The sequence below is a fragment of the Maylandia zebra genome, linkage group LG3, assembly GCF_041146795.1.
Source record: "Maylandia zebra isolate NMK-2024a linkage group LG3, Mzebra_GT3a, whole genome shotgun sequence".
Taxonomy (NCBI): Eukaryota; Metazoa; Chordata; class Actinopteri; order Cichliformes; family Cichlidae; genus Maylandia; species Maylandia zebra.
In genome coordinates, this window is record NC_135169.1 from 52,491,026 (window position 1) to 52,503,340 (window position 12,315).

Consider the following 12,315-nt stretch of genomic DNA (forward strand, 5'->3'; position numbering starts at 1 on the left):
GCCACTTACACCACACCAGGGCCTGTGGCTGCTGGCTGAGGCCACCTACACCACACCAGGGCATTAGTTGCTATTGAGGCCAATTACACCACACCAGGGTCTGTGACTCTTGCTCAGGCCACTTACACCACACCAGGGCCTGTGGCTGCTGGCTGAGGCCACCTACACCACACCAGGGCATTAGTTGCTATTGAGGCCAATTACACCACACCAGGGTCTGTGGCTCTTGCTCAGGCCACTTACACCACACCAGGGCCTGTGGCACTGGCTGAGGCCACTTACACCACACCAGGGCCTGTGGCTCTGGCTGAGGCCACTTACACCACACCAGGGCCTGTGGCTGCTGGCTGAGGCCACTTACACCACACCAGGGCCTGTGGCTGCTGGCTGAGGCCACTTACACCACACCAGGGCCTGTGGCTGCTGGCTGAGGCCACTTACACCACACCAGGGCCTGTGGCTGCTGGCTGAGGCCACTTACACCACACCAGTGCCTGTGGCTTCTGGCTGAGGCGACTTACACCACACCAGGGCCTGTGGCTCTTGCTCAGGCCACTCACATCACACCAGGCCCTGCGCTTCTGGCCGAGGCCATCTTCACCAAACCAGGCCCTGTGCTGCTAGCTGTGGCCATGTACAACACACCAGGCCCTGTGCTGGTTCCTGAGGCCATCTTCAACAATCCAGGGCCTGTGCTGTTAGATAAATGCTAAACTGAGCCTTTGGGTTAGGGTATTATGCAAACATGCAGGTATGGTTAAAGGATTGTCTTCGTAACTTCAGGTACTTGCCACCTAATCACTTGAATCCATAAATTGAGACATTGTGCTGGGGCCAGCAGCTTACGGCCATACCACCCTGAGCACGCCCGACCTCGTCTGATCTCGGAAGCTAAGCAGGGCTGGGCTTGGTTAGTACTTGGATGGGAGACTACCTGGGAATACCTGGTGCTGTAAGCCTTTCATTTTCATGTCATTGAACCGCTTTTGATCCAGAGAAGGGGTGTATTAAAAGACCAAAAGCAGCTGCCCATTAATGAGGGCACATTAACGACATTGCTTTTGGCTGTTTTCCAATGTCTTGTGCTGCTAGCTGATGCCACCTACACCACACCAGGGCCTGTGGCACTGGCTGAGGCCACTTACACCACACCAGGGCCTGTGGCTGCTGGCTGAGGCCACTTACACCACACCAGGGCATTAGTTGCTATTGAGGCCAATTACACCACACCAGGGCCTGTGGCACTGGCTGAGGCCACTTACACCACACCAGGGCCTGTGGCTGCTGGCTGAGGCCACTTACACCACACCAGGGCCTGTGGCACTGGCTGAGGCCACTTACACCACACCAGGGCCTGTGGCTCTGGCTGAGGCCACTTACACCACACCAGGGCCTGTGGCTGCTGGCTGAGGCCACTTACACCACACCAGGGCCTGTGGCTGCTGGCTGAGGCCACTTACACCACACCAGGGCCTGTGGCTGCTGGCTGAGGCCACTTACACCACACCAGGGCCTTAGTTGCTATTGAGGCCACTTACACCACACCAGGGCCTGTGGCTGCTGGCTGTGGCCATGTACACCACACCAGGGCCTGTGGCTGCTGGCTGAGGCCACATACACCACCCCAGGGCCTTAGTTGCTATTGAGGCCAATTACACCACACCAGGGCTTGTGGCTGCTGGATGAGGCGACTTACACCACACCAAGGCCTGTGGCTGCTGGCTGAGCCCACCTACACCACACCAGGGCCTGAGTGACCGGCTGCGGCCACTTACACCACATCAGGGCCTGTGGCTGCTGGCTGAGGCCACTTACACCACACCAGGGCCTGTGGCTGCTGGCTGAGGCCACTTACACCACACCAGGGCATTAGTTGCTATTGAGGCCAATTACACCACACCAGGGCCTGTGGCTCTGGCTGAGGCCACTTACACCACACCAGGGCCTGTGGCTGCTGGATGAGGCGACTTACACCACACCAAGGCCTGTGGCTGCTGGCTGAGGCCACTTACACCACACCAGGGCCTTAGTTGCTATTGAGGCCACTTACACCACACCAGGGCCTGTGGCTGCTGGCTGAGGCCACATACACCACACCACGGCCTTATTTGCTTCTGAGGCCACTTACACCACACCAGGGCCTGTGGCTGCTGGCTGAGGCCACTTACTCCACACCAGGGCCTGTTGCTCTTGCTAAGGCCACTTACACCACACCAGGGCCTGTGGCTCTTGCTCAGGCCACTTACTCCACACCAGGGCCTGTGGCTCTTGCTCAGGCCACTCATATCACACCAGGCCCTGTGCTTCTGGCCGAGGCCATCTTCACCAAACCAGGCCCTGTGCTGCTAGCTTTGGTCATGTACAACACACCAGGCCCTGTTCTGGTTCCTGAGGCCATCTTCAACAATCCAGGGCCTGTGATGTTGTATAAATGCTAAACTGAGCCTTTGGGTTAGGGTATTATGCAAACATGCAGGTATGGTTAAAGGATTGTCTTCGTAACTTCAGGTACTTGCCACCTAATCAGTTGAATCCATAAATTGAGACATTGTGCTGGGGCCAGCAGCTTACGGCCATACCACCCTGAGCACGCCCGACCTCGTCTGATCTCGGAAGCTAAGCAGGGCTGGGCTTGGTTAGTACTTGGATGGGAGACTGCCTGGGAATACCTGGTGCTGTAAGCCTTTCATTTTCATGTCATTGAACCGCTTTTGATCCAGAGAAGGGGTGTATTAAAAAACCAAAAGCAGCTGCCCATTAATGAGGGCACATTAACGACATTGCTTTTGGCTGTTTTCCAATGTCTTGTGCTGCTAGCTGATGCCACATACACCACACCAGGGCCTGAGTGACCGGCTGGGGCCACTTACACCACATCAGGGCCTGTGGCTGCTGGCTGAGGCCACTTACACCACACCAGGGCCTGTGGCTGCTGGCTGAGGCCACTTACACCACACCAGGGCCTGTGGCTGCTGGCTGAGGCCACCTACACCACACCAGGGCCTTAGTTGCTATTGAGGCCAATTACACCACACCAGGGTCTGTGGCTCTTGCTCAGGCCACTTACACCACACCAGGGCCTGTGGCACTGGCTGAGGCCACTTACACCACACCAGGGCATTAGTTGCTATTGAGGCCACTTACACCACACCAGGGCCTGTGGCTGCTGGCTGAGGCCACCTACACCACACCAGGGCATTAGTTGCGATTGAGGCCAATTACACCACACCAGGGCCTGTGGCACTGGCTGAGGCCACTTACACCACACCAGGGCCTGTGGCTCTGGCTGAGGCCACTTACACCACACCAGGGCCTGTGGCTGCTGGCTGAGGCCACTTACACCACACCAGGGCCTGTGGCTGCTGGCTGAGGCCACTTACACCACACCAGGGCCTGTGGCTGCTGGCTGAGGCCACTTACACCACACCAGTGCCTGTGGCTTCTGGCTGAGGCCACTTACACCACACCAGGGCCTGTGGCTCTTGCTCAGGCCACTCACATCACACCAGGCCCTGCGCTTCTGGCCGAGGCCATCTTCACCAAACCAGGCCCTGTGCTGCTAGCTGTGGCCATGTACAACACACCAGGCCCTGTGCTGGTTCCTGAGGCCATCTTCAACAATCCAGGGCCTGTGCTGTTAGATAAATGCTAAACTGAGCCTTTGGGTTAGGGTATTATGCAAACATGCAGGTATGGTTAAAGGATTGTCTTCGTAACTTCAGGTACTTGCCACCTAATCAGTTGAATCCATAAATTGAGACATTGTGCTGGGGCCAGCAACTTACGGCCATACCACCCTGAGCACGCCTGACCTCGTCTGATCTCGGAAGCTAAGCAGGGCTGGGCTTGGTTAGTACTTGGATGGGAGACTGCCTGGGAATACCTGGTGCTGTAAGCCTTTCATTTTCATGTCATTGAACCGCTTTTGATCCAGAGAAGGGGTGTATTAAAAGACCAAAAGCAGCTGCCCATTAATGAGGGCACATTAACGACATTGCTTTTGGCTCTTTTCCAATGTCTTGTGCTGCTAGCTGATGCCACCTACACCACACCAGGGCCTGAGTGACCGGCTGGGGCCACTTACACCACATCAGGGCCTGTGGCTGCTGGCTGAGGCCACTTACACCACACCAGGGCCTGTGGCTGCTGGCTGAGGCCACCTACACCACACCAGGGCCTTAGTTGCTATTGAGGCCAATTACACCACACCAGGGTCTGTGGCTCTTGCTCAGGCCACTTACACCACACCAGGGCCTGTGGCTGCTGGATGAGGCCACTTACACCACACCAGGGCCTGTGGCTGCTGGCTGAGGCCACTTACACCACACAAGGGCCTGTGGCTGCTGGCTGAGGCCACTTACACCACACCAGGGCCTGTGGCTGCTGGCTGAGGCCACCTACACCACACCAGGGCCTTAGTTGCTATTGAGGCCACTTACACCACACCAGGGCCTGTGGCTGCTGGCTGAGGCCACTTACACCACACCAGGGCCTGTGGCTGCTGGCTGAGGCCACATACACCACACCAGGGCCTGTGGCTGCTGGCTGAGGCCACTTACACCACACCAGGGCCTTAGTTGCTATTGAGGCCAATTACACCACACCAGGGCCTGTGGCTCTGGCTGAGGCCACCTACACCACACCAGGGCCTGTGGCTGCTGGCTCAGGCCACTTACACCACACCAGGGCCTTAGTTGTTATTGAGGCCACTTACACCACACCAGGGCCTGTGGCTCTGGCTGAGGCCACTTACACCACACCACGGCCTTATTTGCTTCTGAGGCCACTTACACCACACAAGGGCCTGTGGCTGCTGGCTGAGGCCACATACACCACACCAGGGCCTTAGTTGCTATTGAGGCCAATTACACCACACCAGGGCCTGTGGCTCTTGCTCAGGCCACTTACACCACACCAGGGCCTGTGGCTCTTGCTCAGGCCACTCATATCACACCAGGCCCTGTGCTTCTGGCCGAGGCCATCTTCACCAAACCAGGCCCTGTTCTGCTAGCTGTGGCCATGTACAACACACCAGGCCCTGTTCTGGTTCCTGAGGCCATCTTCAACAATCCAGGGCCTGTGCTGTTGGATAAATGCTAAACTGAGCCTTTGGGTTAGGGTATTATGCAAACATGCAGGTATGGTTATAGGATTGTCTTCGTAACTTCAGGTACTTGCCACCTAATCACTTGAATCCATAAATTGAGACATTGTGCTGGGGCCAGCAGCTTACGGCCATACCACCCTGAGCACGCCCGACCTCGTCTGATCTCGGAAGCTAAGCAGGGCTGGGCTTGGTTAGTACTTGGATGGGAGACTGCCTGGGAATACCTCGTGCTGTAAGCCTTTCTTTTTCATGTCATTGAACCGCTTTTGATCCAGAGAAGGGGTGTATTAAAAGACCAAAAGCAGCTGCCCATTAATGAGGGCACATTAACGACATTGCTTTTGGCTCTTTTCCAATGTCTTGTGCTGCTAGCTGATGCCACCTACACCACACCAGGGCCTGAGTGACCGGCTGGGGCCACTTACACCACATCAGGGCCTGTGGCTCTGGCTGAGGCCACTTACACCACACCAGGGCCTGTGGCTGCTGGCTGAGGCCACTTACACCACACCAGGGCCTGTGGCTGCTGGCTGAGGCCACTTACACCACACCAGGGCCTGTGGCTGCTGGCTGAGGCCAATTACACCACACCAGGGCCTGTGGCTCTTGCTCAGGCCACTCATATCACACCAGACCCTGTGCTTCTGGCCGAGGCCATCTTCACCAAACCTGGCCCTGTGCTGCTTGCTGTGGCCATGTACAACACACCAGGGCCTGTGCTGGTTCCAGAGGCCATCTTCAACAATCCAGGGCCTGTGCTGTTAGATAAATGCCAAACTGAGCCTTTGGGTTAGGGTATTATGCAAACATGCAGGTATGGTTATAGGATTGTCTTCGTAACTTCAGGTACTTGCCACCTAATCACTTGAATCCATAAATTGAGACATTGTGCTGGGGCCAGCAGCTTACGGCCATACCACCCTGAGCACGCCCGACCTCGTCTGATCTCGGAAGCTAAGCAGGGCTGGGCTTGGTTAGTACTTGGATGGGAGACTGCCTGGGAATACCTGGTGCTGTAAGCCTTTCATTTTCATGTCATTGAACCGCTTTTGATCCAGAGAAGGGGTGTATTAAAAGACCAAAAGCAGCTGCCCATTAATGAGGGCACATTAACGACATTGCTTTTGGCTCTTTTCCAATGTCTTGTGCTGCTAGCTGATGCCACCTACACCACACCAGGGCCTGAGTGACCGGCTGGGGCCACTTACACCACATCAGGGCCTGTGGCTCTGGCTGAGGCCACTTACACCACACCAGGGCCTGTGGCTGCTGGCTGAGGCCACCTACACCACACCAGGGCCTGTGGCTGCTGGCTCAGGCCACTTACACCACACCAGGGCCTGTGGCTGCTGGCTGAGGCCACTTACACCACACCAGGGCCTGTGGCTGCTGGCTGAGGCCACTTACACCACACCAGTGCCTGTGGCTGCTGGCTGAGGCCACTTACACCACACCAGGGCATTAGTTGCTATTGAGGCCCCTTACACCACACCAGGGTCTGTGGCTCTTGCTCAGGCCACTTACACCACACCAGGGCCTGTGGCACTGGCTGAGGCCACTTACACTACACCAGGGCCTGTGGCTCTGGCTGAGGCCACTTACACCACACCAGGGCCTGAGTGACCGGCTGGGGCCACTTACACCACATCAGGGCCTGTGGCTGCTGGCTGAGGCCACTTACACCACACCAGGGCCTGTGGCTGCTGGCTGAGGGCACTTACACCACACCAGTGCCTGTGGCTGCTGGCTGAGGTCACTTACACCACACCAGGGCATTAGTTGCTATTGAGGCCAATTACACCACACCAGGGTCTGTGACTCTTGCTCAGGCCACTTACACCACACCAGGGCCTGTGGCTGCTGGCTGAGGCCACTTACACCACACCAGGGCCTGTGGCTGCTGGCTGAGGCCACTTACACCACACCAGGGCCTGTGGCTGCTGGCTGAGGTCACTTACACCACACCAGGGCATTAGTTGCTATTGAGGCCAATTACACCACACCAGGGTCTGTGACTCTTGCTCAGGCCACTTACACCACACCAGGGCCTGTGGCACTGGCTGAGTCCACTTACACCACACCAGGGCCTGTGGCTGCTGGCTGAGGCCACTTACACCACACCAGGGCCTGTGGCTGCTGGCTGAGGCCACCTACACCACACCAGGGCCTTAGTTGCTGTTGAGGCCAATTACACCACACCAGGGCCTGTGGCTCTTGCTCAGGCCACTTACACCACACCAGGGCCTGTGGCTGCTGGATGAGGCCACTTACACCACACCAGGGCATTAGTTGCTATTGAGGCCACTTACACCACACCAGGGCCTGTGGCTGCTGGCTGAGGCCACCTACACCACACCAGGGCATTAGTTGCTATTGAGGCCAATTATACCACACCAGGGTCTGTGGCTCTTGCTCAGGCCACTTACACCACACCAGGGCCTGTGGCACTGGCTCAGGCCACTTACACCACACCAGGACCTGTGGCTCTGGCTGAGGCCACTTACACCACACCAAGGCCTGTGGCTGCTGGCTGAGGCCACTTACACCACACCAGGGCCTGTGGCTGCTGGCTGAGGCCACTTACACCACACCAGGGCCTGTGGCTGCTGGCTGAGGCCACTTACACCACACCAGTGCCTGTGGCTTCTGGCTGAGGCCACTTACACCACACCAGGGCCTGTGGCTCTTGCTCAGGCCACTCACATCACACCAGGCCCTGCGCTTCTGGCCGAGGCCATCTTCACCAAACCAGGCCCTGTGCTGCTAGCTGTGGCCATGTACAACACACCAGGCCCTGTGCTGGTTCCTGAGGCCATCTTCAACAATCCAGGGCCTGTGCTGTTAGATAAATGCCAAACTGAGCCTTTGGGTTAGGGTATTATGCAAACATGCAGGTATGGTTAAAGGATTGTCTTCGTAACTTCAGGTACTTGCCACCTAATCAGTTGAATCCATAAATTGAGACATTGTGCTGGGGCCAGCAGCTTACGGCCATACCACCCTGAGCACGCCCGACCTCGTCTGATCTCGGAAGCTAAGCAGGGCTGGGCTTGGTTAGTACTTGGATTGGAGACTACCTGGGAATACCTGGTGCTGTAAGCCTTTCATTTTCATGTCATTGAACCGCTTTTGATCCAGAGAAGGGGTGTATTAAAAGACCAAAAGCAGCTTCCCATTAATGAGGGCACATTAACGACATTGCTTTTGGCTGTTTTCCAATGTCTTGTGCTGCTAGCTGATGCCACCTACACCACACCAGGGCCTGAGTGACCGGCTGGGGCCACTTACACCACATCAGGGCCTGTGGCTCTGGCTGAGGCCACTTACACCACACCAGGGCCTGTGGCTGCTGGATGAGGCGACTTACACCACACCAGGGCCTTAGTTGCTATTGAGGCCACTTACACCACACCAGTGCCTGTGGCTGCTGGCTGAGGCGACTTACACCACACCAGGGCATTAGTTGCTATTGAGGCCAATTACACCACACCAGGGTCTGTGGCTCTTGTTCAGGCCACTTACACCACACCAGGGCCTGTGGCTGCTGGCTGAGGCGACTTACACCACACCAGGGCATTAGTTGCTATTGAGGCCACTTACACCACACCAGGGCCTGTGGCTGCTGGCTGAGGCCACTTACACCACACCAGGGCCTGTGGCTGCTGGCTGAGGCCACATACACCACACCAGGGCCTGTGGCTGCTGGCTGAGGCCACTTACACCACACCAGGGCCTTAGTTGCTATTGAGGCCACTTACACCACACCAGGGCCTGTGGCTCCTGGCTGAGGCCACATACACCACACCAGGGCCTTATTTGCTTCTGAGGCCACTTACACCACACCAGGGCCTGTGGCTGCTGGCTGAGGCCACATACACCACACCAGGGCCTTAGTTGCTATTGAGGCCAATTACACCACACCAGGGCCTGTGGCTCTTGCTCAGGCCACTTACTCCACACCAGGGCCTGTGGCTCTTGCTCAGGCCACTCATATCACACCAGACCCTGTGCTTCTGGCCAAGGCCATCTTCACCAAACCAGGCCCTGTGCTGCTAGCTGTGGCCATGTACAACACACCAGGCCCTGTTCTGGTTCCTGAGGCCATCTTCAACAATCCAGGGCCTGTGCTGTTGGATAAATGCTAAACTGAGCCTTTGGGTTAGGGTATTATGCAAACATGCAGGTATGGTTATAGGATTGTCTTCGTAACTTCAGGTACTTGCCACCTAATCAGTTGAATCCATAAATTGAGACATTGTGCTGGGGCCAGCAGCTTACGGCCATACCACCCTGAGCACGCCCGACCTCGTCTGATCTCGGAAGCTAAGCAGGGCTGGGCTTGGTTAGTACTTGGATGGGAGACTTCCTTGGAATACCTGGTGCTGTAAGCCTTTCATTTTCATGTCATTGAACCGCTTTTGATCCAGAGAAGGTGTGTATTAAAAGACCAAAAGCAGCTTCCCATTAATGAGGGCACATTAACGACATTGCTTTTGGCTGTTTTCCAATGTCTTGTGCTGCTAGCTGATGCCACCTACACCACACCAGGGCCTGAGTGACCGGCTGGGGCCACTTACACCACATCAGGGCCTGTGGCTCTGGCTGAGGCCACTTACACCACACCAGGGCCTGTGGCTGCTGGCTGAGGCCACTTACACCACACCAGGGCCTGTGGCTGCTGGCTGAGGCCACCTACACCACACCAGGGCCTTAGTTGCTATTGAGGCCAATTACACCACACCAGGGTCTGTGGCTCTTGCTCAGGCCACTTACACCACATCAGGGCCTGTGGCTGCTGGCTGAGGCCACTTACACCACACCAGGGCCTGTGGCTGCTGGCTGAGGCCACTTACACCACACCAGGGCCTGTGGCTGCTGGCTGAGGCCACTTACACCACACAAGGGCCTGTGGCTGCTGGCTGAGGCCACCTACACCACACCAGGGCCTGTGGCTTCTGGCTGAGGCCACTTACACCACACCAGGGCCTGTGGCTCTTGCTCAGGCCACTCATATCACACCAGACCCTGTGCTTCTGGCCAAGGCCAGCTTCACCAAACCTGGCCCTGTGCTGCTGGCTGAGGCCACTTACACCACACCAGGGCCTTATTTACTTCTGAGGCCACTTACACCACACCAGGGCCTGTGGCTGCTGGCTGAGGCCACATACACAACACCAGGGCCTTAGTTGCTATTGAGGCCAATTACACCACACCAGGGCCTGTGGCACTGGCTGAGACCACTTACACCACACCAGGGCCTTAGTTGCTATTGAGGCCAATTACACCACACCAGGGCCTGTGGCACTGGCTGAGGCCACTTACACCACACCAGGGCCTGTGGCTGCTGGCTGAGGGCACTTACACCACACCAGGGCCTGTGGCTGCTGGCTGAGGCCACTTACACCACACCAGGGCCTGTGGCTCTTGCTCAGGCCACTCATATCACACCAGACCCTGTGCTTCTGGCCGAGGCCATCTTCACCCAACCAGGCCCTGTGCTGCTAGCTGTGGCCATGTACAACACACCAGGCCCTGTGCTGGTTCCAGAGGCCATCTTCAACAATCCAGGTCCTGTGCTGTTGGATAAATGCCAAACTGAGCCTTTGGGTTAGGGTATTATGCAAACATGCAGTTATGGTTATAGGATTGTCTTCGTAACTTCAGGTACTTGCCACCTAATCACTTGAATCCATAAATTGAGACATTGTGCTGGGGCCAGCAGCTTACGGCCATACCACCCTGAGCACGCCCGACCTCGTCTGATCTCGGAAGCTAAGCAGGGCTGGGCTTGGTTAGTACTTGGATGGGAGACTGCCTGGGAATACCTCGTGCTGTAAGCCTTTCTTTTTCATGTCATTGAACCGCTTTTGATCCAGAGAAGGGGTGTATTAAAAGACCAAAAGCAGCTGCCCATTGATGAGGGCACATTAACGACATTGCTTTTGGCTCTTTTCCAATGTCTTGTGCTGCTAGCTGATGCCACCTACACCACACCAGGGCCTGAGTGACCGGCTGGGGCCACTTACACCACATCAGGGCATTAGTTGCTATTGAGGCCCCTTACACCACACCAGGGTCTGTGGCTCTTGCTCAGGCCACTTACACCACACCAGGGCCTGTGGCACTGGCTGAGGCCACTTACACTACACCAGGGCCTGTGGCTCTGGCTAAGGCCACTTACACCACACCAGGGCCTGTGGCTGCTGGCTGAGGCCACTTACACCACACCAGGGCCTGTGGCTGCTGGCTGAGGCCACTTACACCACACCAGGGCCTGTGGCTCCTGGCTGAGGTCACATACACCACACCACGGCCTTATTTGCTTCTGAGGCCACTTACACCACACCAGGGCCTGTGGCTGCTGGCTGAGGCCACATACACCACACCAGGGCCTTAGTTGCTATTGAGGCCAATTACACCACACCAGGGCCTGTGGTCTTGCTCAGGCCACTTACACCACACCAGGGCCTGTGGCTCTTGCTCAGGCCACTTACTCCACACCAGGGCCTGTGGCTCTTGCTCAGGCCACTTACACCACACCAGGGCCTGTGGCTCTTGCTCAGGCCACTCATATCACACCAGGCCCTGTGCTTCTGGCCGAGGCCATCTTCACCAAACCAGGCCCTGTGCTGCTAGCTGTGGCCATGTACAACACACCAGGCCCTGTTCTGGTTCCTGAGGCCATCTTCAACAATCCAGGGCCTGTGCTGTTGGATAAATGCTAAACTGAGCCTTTGGGTTAGGGTATTATGCAAACATGCAGGTATGGTTATAGGATTGTCTTTGTAACTTCAGGTACTTGCCACCTAATCAGTTGAATCCATAAATTGAGACATTGTGCTGGGGCCAGCAGCTTACGGCCATACCACCCTGAGCACGCCCGACCTCGTCTGATCTCGGAAGCTAAGCAGGGCTGGGCTTGGTTAGTACTTGGATGGGAGACTACCTGGTTCTGTAAGCCTTTCATTTTCATGTCATTGAACCGCTTTTGATCCAGAGAAGGGGTGTACTAAAAGACCAAAAGCAGCTGCCCATTAATGAGGGCACATTAACGACATTGCTTTTGGCTGTTTTCCAATGTCTTGTGCTGCTAGCTGATGCCACCTACACCACACCAGGGCCTGAGTAACCGGCTGGGGCCACTTACACCACATCAGGGCCTGTGGCTGCTGGCTGAGGCCACTTACACCACACCAGGGCCTGTGGCT

At 56.5% G+C, this 12,315-nt stretch overlaps 8 non-coding genes and 1 pseudogene across 8 annotated transcripts; all 9 read left to right on the top strand.

The window, feature by feature from the left end:
* Window positions 1-840: 840 nt before the first annotated feature.
* On the top strand, window positions 841-959 carry LOC143417594 (5S ribosomal RNA). Its single transcript, XR_013097749.1, has one exon. It is a non-coding gene; the product is annotated as a 5S ribosomal RNA (ribosomal RNA).
* Window positions 960-2,565: 1,606 nt separating this feature from the next.
* Window positions 2,566-2,684, top strand: LOC143417788 (5S ribosomal RNA). The gene has a single exon (XR_013097936.1). It is a non-coding gene; the product is annotated as a 5S ribosomal RNA (ribosomal RNA).
* Window positions 2,685-3,779: 1,095 nt separating this feature from the next.
* Window positions 3,780-3,898, top strand: LOC143417394 (5S ribosomal RNA). The gene has a single exon (XR_013097615.1). It is a non-coding gene; the product is annotated as a 5S ribosomal RNA (ribosomal RNA).
* Window positions 3,899-5,227: 1,329 nt separating this feature from the next.
* On the top strand, window positions 5,228-5,346 carry LOC143417225 (5S ribosomal RNA). The gene has a single exon (XR_013097442.1). It is a non-coding gene; the product is annotated as a 5S ribosomal RNA (ribosomal RNA).
* A 664-nt stretch (window positions 5,347-6,010) lies between these two features.
* Window positions 6,011-6,129, top strand: LOC143417789 (5S ribosomal RNA). Its single transcript, XR_013097937.1, has one exon. It is a non-coding gene; the product is annotated as a 5S ribosomal RNA (ribosomal RNA).
* Window positions 6,130-8,090: 1,961 nt separating this feature from the next.
* Window positions 8,091-8,209, top strand: LOC143417919 (5S ribosomal RNA). The gene has a single exon (XR_013098067.1). It is a non-coding gene; the product is annotated as a 5S ribosomal RNA (ribosomal RNA).
* A 1,170-nt stretch (window positions 8,210-9,379) lies between these two features.
* Window positions 9,380-9,498, top strand: LOC143417156 (5S ribosomal RNA). Its single transcript, XR_013097373.1, has one exon. It is a non-coding gene; the product is annotated as a 5S ribosomal RNA (ribosomal RNA).
* A 1,330-nt stretch (window positions 9,499-10,828) lies between these two features.
* On the top strand, window positions 10,829-10,947 carry LOC143417226 (5S ribosomal RNA). The gene has a single exon (XR_013097443.1). It is a non-coding gene; the product is annotated as a 5S ribosomal RNA (ribosomal RNA).
* A 1,012-nt stretch (window positions 10,948-11,959) lies between these two features.
* LOC143417604 (5S ribosomal RNA) lies at window positions 11,960-12,068 on the top strand (annotated as a pseudogene).
* The last annotated feature ends 247 nt before the right edge of the window (window positions 12,069-12,315 follow it).